A 6,789-nucleotide genomic window follows, 5' to 3' on the forward strand; every position below is an offset into this window, starting at 1 on the left:
ACTTCTGCCCCTTATTCTTCAGACTTCTGCCCCTTATTCTTCAGACTTCTGCCCCTTATTCTTCAGACTTCTGCCCCTTATTCTCCAGACTTCTGCCCCTTATTCTCCAGACTTCAACCCTTTATTCTTCAGACTTCTGCCCCTTATTCTCCAGACTTCTGCCCCTTCTTCTCCAGACTTCTGCCCCTTCTTCTCCAGACTTCTGCCCCTTATTCTCCAGACTTCTGCCCCTTATTCTCCAGACTTCTGCCCCTTATTCTCCAGACTTCTGCCCCTTATTCTCCAGACTTCAACCCCTTATTCTCCAGACTTCTGCCCCTTATTCTCCAGACTTCTGCCCCTTCTTCTCCAGACTTCTGCCCCTTCTTCTCCAGACTTCTGCCCCTTATTCTCCAGACTTCAACCCCTTATTCTCCAGACTTCTGCCCCTTATTCTCCAGACTTCAACCCCTTATTCTTCAGACTTCTGCCCCTTATTCTTCAGACTTCTGCCCCTTATTCTCCAGACTTCTGCCCCTTATTCTCCAGACTTCAATCCCTTATTCTGCAGACTTCTGCCCCTTATTCTGCAGACTTCTGCCCCTTATTCTCCAGACTTCTGCCCCTTATTCTCCAGACTTCTGCCCCTTATTCTCCAGACTTCTGCCCCTTATTCTCCAGGCTTCTGCCCCTTCTTCTCCAGACTTCTGCCCCTTCTTCTCCAGACTTCTGCCCCTTATTCTTCAGACTTCTGCCCCTTATTCTTCAGACTTCTGCCCCTTATTCTCCAGACTTCTGCCCCTTATTCTCCAGACTTCAACCCTTTATTCTTCAGACTTCTGCCCCTTATTCTCCAGACTTCTGCCCCTTCTTCTCCAGACTTCTGCCCCTTCTTCTCCAGACTTCTGCCCCTTCTTCTCCAGACTTCTGCCCCTTCTTCTCCAGACTTCTGCCCCTTATTCTCCAGACTTCGGCCCCTTCTTCTCCAGACTTCTGCCCCTTCTTCTCCAGACTTCTGCCCCTTCTTCTCCAGACTTCTGCCCCTTCTTCTCCAGACTTCTGCCCCTTATTCTCCAGACTTCTGCTCCTTCTTCTCCAGACTTCTGCCGCTTATTCTCCAGACTTCTGCCCCTTATTCTCCAGACTTCTGCTCCTTCTTCTCCAGACTTCTGCTCCTTCTTCTCCAGACTTCTGCCCCTTATTCTCCAGACTTCTGCCCCTTATTCTCCAGACTTCTGCCCCTTATTCTCCAGACTTCTGCCCCTTATTCTCCAGACTTCTGCCCTTCCCCCGGCAGCTGGATATCGGCTTCTGGGCAGATCCTGACTGATGGCCGCCCGTTCTTATCTCATCAGGGCTCGGAGTTATCACAATTTCTGAGTTTTGTTACTGTTTGAGGATTGACCGCAGGTTCTCACTGGGAAGAGATCTGGGGAGTTTCCAGCCGTGGACCCAAAATGTCTAAGTTTCGTTTCCTGAGCCACTTACTGCTGACTTTTGCCTTGTGACCTGGTCTCCATCATACTATAAAAAGTGTATGTACACAGTGACTGCACCAGCAGAATAGTGAGTGCAGCTCTGGAGTATAATACAGGATGTAACTCAGGATCAGTAATGTAATGTATGTACACAGTGACTGCACCAGCAGAATAGTGAGTGCAGCTCTGGAGTATAATACAGGAGGTAACTCAGGATCAGTAATGTAATGTATGTACACAGTGACTCCACCAGCAGAATAGTGAGTGCAGCTCTGGAGTATAATACAGAATGTAACTCAGGATCAGTACAGGATCAGTAATGTAATGTATGTACACAGTGACTGCACCAGCAGAATAGTGAGTGCAGCTCTGGAGTATAATACAGGAGGTAACTCAGGATCAGTATAGGATCAGTAATGTAATGTATGTACACAGTGACTGCACCAGCAGAATAATGAGTGCAGCTCTGGAGTATAATACAGGAGGTAACTCAGGATCAGTACAGGATCAGTAATGTAATGTATGTACACAGTGACTGCACCAACAGAATAGTGAGTGCAGCTCTGGAGTATAATACAGAATGTAACTCCGGATCAGTAATGTAATGTATGTACACAGTGACTGCACCAGCATAATAGTGAGTGCAGCTCTGGAGTATAATACAGGATGTAACTCAGGATCAGTAATGTAATGTATGCACACAGTGACTGCACCAGCAGAATAGTGAGTGCAGCTCTGGAGTATAATACAGGATGTAACTCAGGATCAGTTATGTAATGTATGTACACAGTGACTGCACCAGCAGAATAGTGAGTGCAGCTCTGGGGTATAATACAGGATGTAACTCAGGATCAGTAATGTAATGTATGTACATAGTGACTGCACCAGCAGAATAGTGAGTGCAGCTCTGGAGTATAATACAGGAGGTAACTCAGGATCAGTACAGGATCAGTAATGTAATGTATGTACACAGTGACTGCACCAGCAGAATAGTGAGTGCAGCTCTGGAGTATAATACAGGAGGTAACTCAGGATCAGTACAGGATCAGTAATGTAATGTATGTATACAGTGACTGCACCAGCAGAATAGTGAGTGCAGCTCTGGAGTATAATACAGGAGGTAACTCAGGATCAGTACAGGATCAGTAATGTAATGTATGTACACAGTGACTGCACCAGCAGAATAGTGAGTGCAGCTCTGGGGTATAATACAGGATGTAAATCAGGATCAGTAATGTAATGTATGTACACAGTGACTGCACCAGCAGAATAGTGAGTGCAGCTCTGGAGTATAACACAGGATGTAACTCAGGATCAGTACAGGATCAGTAATGTAATGTATGTACACAGTGACTGCACCAGCAGAATAGTGAGTGCAGCTCTGGAGTATAATACAGGAGTTAACTCAGGATCAGTACAGGATCAGTAATGTAATTTATATACACAGTGACTGCACCAGCAGAATAGTGAGTGCAGCTCTGGAGTATAACACGGGATGTAACTCAGGATCAGTACAGGATCAGTGATGTAATGTGTGTACACAGTGACTGCACCAGCAGAATAGTGAGTGCAGCTCTGGAGTATAATACAGGAGGTAACTCAGGATCAGTACAGGATCAGTAATGTAATGTATGTACATAGTGACTGCACCAGCAGAATAGTGAGTGCAGCTCTGGAGTATAATACAGGATGTAACTCAGGATCAGTAATGTATGTACACAGTGACTGCACCAGCAGAATAGTGAGTGCAGCTCTGGAGTATAATACAGGATGTAACTCAGGATCAGTACAGGATCAGTAATGTAATGTATGTACACAGTGACTGCACCAGCAGAATAGTGAGTGCAGCTCTGGAGGATGTATCTCAGCATCTGTACCATATAAGTGATGTCATTTATATACATAATGACTTCATCTTTTTAAATGTATACATAAATTTGTTTTCGCCATTTTGGATTTTGATGTGGTTCTCACACTGATATTGTCCAGTAAGTATTGAAAGTAACAATCTGTGTAAGGTCATTTTCTATGGACAAAGTTATGGTGATATGCAGTTGTCAATTTAATCATTCATTTCCAGGAGATATAAAATATGAACAGTGAAAGCCGAGATTCTAAGAAAAGATGCAACATAACTGCTTTTGCATTGGGATTATGAATATATGATGACACAGTCATGGACCTTGTCATGTCCCCGATTACAATCCACAATTCCTTCTGAATTCTACCAGTTCCCGTATTGTAGTCTTGTGTATCTTTCTGGAAACACTTCAAGCTTCCTTGCTCTAATTAATTTTCCATGAATGTGATCTGATGTCTTCAACTGAGTGGGAAGTTTACAGTAATTTTAAGGAAATGACTCAAGAAATTCTCCTTCTATTAATTGACTTTTCGCACCTCCATCCTGGCATTGTGTATCCGAGCTGAATGAGCCGCTATAAGATGTTGTATTAGTAACATTATGCTGTCAGAGGAAGTGGAAATCATTTCCTACAAGCAGCAATGTAAATAAACTGCGCTCCGTTCATTGGTTCTTACCACTTTTATAAGAAAGTTAATAATGATGGTTGCCAAAAAAAAGTCCCAGAGATTTCCTAAAAAGAATTCTGGGGAACTGAATTTACAAAATACTTTGTCATAAAGAGGTCAGTTTACAACATGAGGATGCAAAGTCCAACATTACCGGTTACACAGAAGCCATTTCTACTTCCTCCCAGGAGAAAAATAATAACTATTGTTCTATGAGTACGATGTATAATAGGATTATAATATAATCGTTTGGTTCAGACACTGGAGAATTAAGCTACAATGGGCTCTGAGTAAAGAGACGTTGATTTTTTTGAAATTCGCCTAATTTTCTCCCAAAATTCCATTTGGAACGAATATATTTGCACAAATTTCTATACTGGAAAGCTTGTAATTGTTTGTAAAATATACATGGGGGAGAGAAGAGAGAATCCTGTTGACCATAAGAGCTTACACTCTACAGGAGAGAGAGGACCCCACTGATCATAAGAGCTTACAATCTACAGGAGAGAGAGGACCCCACTGATCATAAGAGCTTACACTCTACAGGAGAGAGAGGATCCCACTGATCATAAGAGCTTACACTCTACAGGAGAGAGAGGACCCCACTGATCATAAGAGCTTACAATCTACAGGAGAGAGAGGATCCCACTAATCATAAGAGCTTACACTCTACAGGAGAGTGAGGACCCCACTGATCATAAGAGCTTACAATCTACAGGAGAGAGAGGACCCCACTGATCATAAGAGCTTACAATCTACAGGAGAGAGAGGAACCCACTGATCATAAGAGCTTACACTCTACAGGAGAGAGAGGACCCTGCTGACCATAAGAGCTTACACTCTACATGAGAGAGAGAGGACCCTGCTGACCATAAGAGCTTACACTCTACAGGAGAGAGAGAGGACCCTGCTGACCATAAGAGCTTACAATCTACAGGAGAGAGAGGAACCCACTGATCATAAGAGCTTACACTCTACAGGAGAGAGAGGACCCTGCTGACCATAAGAGCTTACAATCTACAGGAGAGAGAGGACCCTGCTGACCATAAGAGCTTACACTCTACAGGAGAGAGAGAACCCTGCTGACCATAAGAGCTTACACTCTACAGGAGAGGGAGAGGACCCAACTGATCATAAGAGCTTACACTCTACAGGAGAGGGAGAGGACCCAACTGATCATAAGAGCTTACACTCTACAGGAGAGAGAGGACCCCACTGATCATAAGAGCTTACACTCTACAGGAGAGAGAGGACCCCACTGATCATAAGAGCTTACAATCTACAGGAGAGAGAGGACCCCACTGATCATAAGAGCTTACACTCTACAGGAGAGAGAGGACCCCACTGATCATAAGAGCTTACAATCTACAGGAGAGAGAGGATCCCACTAATCATAAGAGCTTACACTCTACAGGAGAGTGAGGACCCCACTGATCATAAGAGCTTACAATCTACAGGAGAGAGAGGACCCCACTGATCATAAGAGCTTACAATCTACAGGAGAGAGAGGAACCCACTGATCATAAGAGCTTACACTCTACAGGAGAGAGAGGACCCTGCTGACCATAAGAGCTTACACTCTACATGAGAGAGAGAGGACCCTGCTGACCATAAGAGCTTACACTCTACAGGAGAGAGAGGAACCCACTGATCATAAGAGCTTACACTCTACAGGAGAGAGAGGACCCTGCTGACCATAAGAGCTTACAATCTACAGGAGAGAGAGGAACCCACTGATCATAAGAGCTTACACTCTACAGGAGAGAGAGGACCCTGCTGACCATAAGAGCTTACAATCTACAGGAGAGAGAGGACCCTGCTGACCATAAGAGCTTACACTCTACAGGAGAGAGAGAACCCTGCTGACCATAAGAGCTTACACTCTACAGGAGAGGGAGAGGACCCAACTGATCATAAGAGCTTACACTCTACAGGAGAGGGAGAGGACCCAACTGATCATAAGAGCTTACACTCTACAGGAGAGAGAGGACCCCACTGATCATAAGAGCTTACACTCTACAGGAGAGATAGAGGACCCTGCTGACCATAAGAGCTTACACTCTACAGGAGAGATAGAGGACCCTGCTGACCATAAGAGCTTACACTCTACAGGAGAGAGAGAGGACCCTGCTGACCATAAGAGCTTACAATCTACAGGAGAGAGAGGAACCCACTGATCATAAGAGCTTACACTCTACAGGAGAGAGAGGACCCTGCTGACCATAAGAGCTTACAATCTACAGGAGAGAGAGGACCCTGCTGACCATAAGAGCTTACACTCTACAGGAGAGAGAGAACCCTGTTGACCATAAGAGCTTACACTCTACAGGAGAGGGAGAAGACCCAACTGATCATAAGAGCTTACACTCTACAGGAGAGAGAGGACCCCACTGATCATAAGAGCTTACACTCTACAGGAGAGATAGAGGACCCTGCTGACCATAAGAGCTTACACTCTACAGGAGAGAGAGGACCCTGCTGACCATAAGAGCTTACACTCTACAGGAGTGAGAGAACCCTGCTGACCATAAGAGCTTACACTCTACAGGAGAGGGAGAGGACCCAACTGATCATAAGAGCTTACACTCTACAGGAGAGGGAGAGGACCCAACTGATCATAAGAGCTTACAGTCTACAGGAGAGATAGGACCCCACTGATCATAAGAGCTTACACTCTACAGGAGAGATAGAGGACCCTGCTGACCATAAGAGCTTACAGTCTACAGGAGAGAAAGGACCCCACTGATCATAAGAGCTTACACTCTACGGGAGAGTGAGGACCCCACTGATCATAAGAGCTTAC

Source organism: Phyllobates terribilis, unplaced genomic scaffold (genome assembly GCF_046119375.1).
Source record: "Phyllobates terribilis strain yellow unplaced genomic scaffold, ASM4611937v1 Scaffold_7__3_contigs__length_470593459, whole genome shotgun sequence".
Classification (NCBI taxonomy): Eukaryota; Metazoa; Chordata; class Amphibia; order Anura; family Dendrobatidae; genus Phyllobates; species Phyllobates terribilis.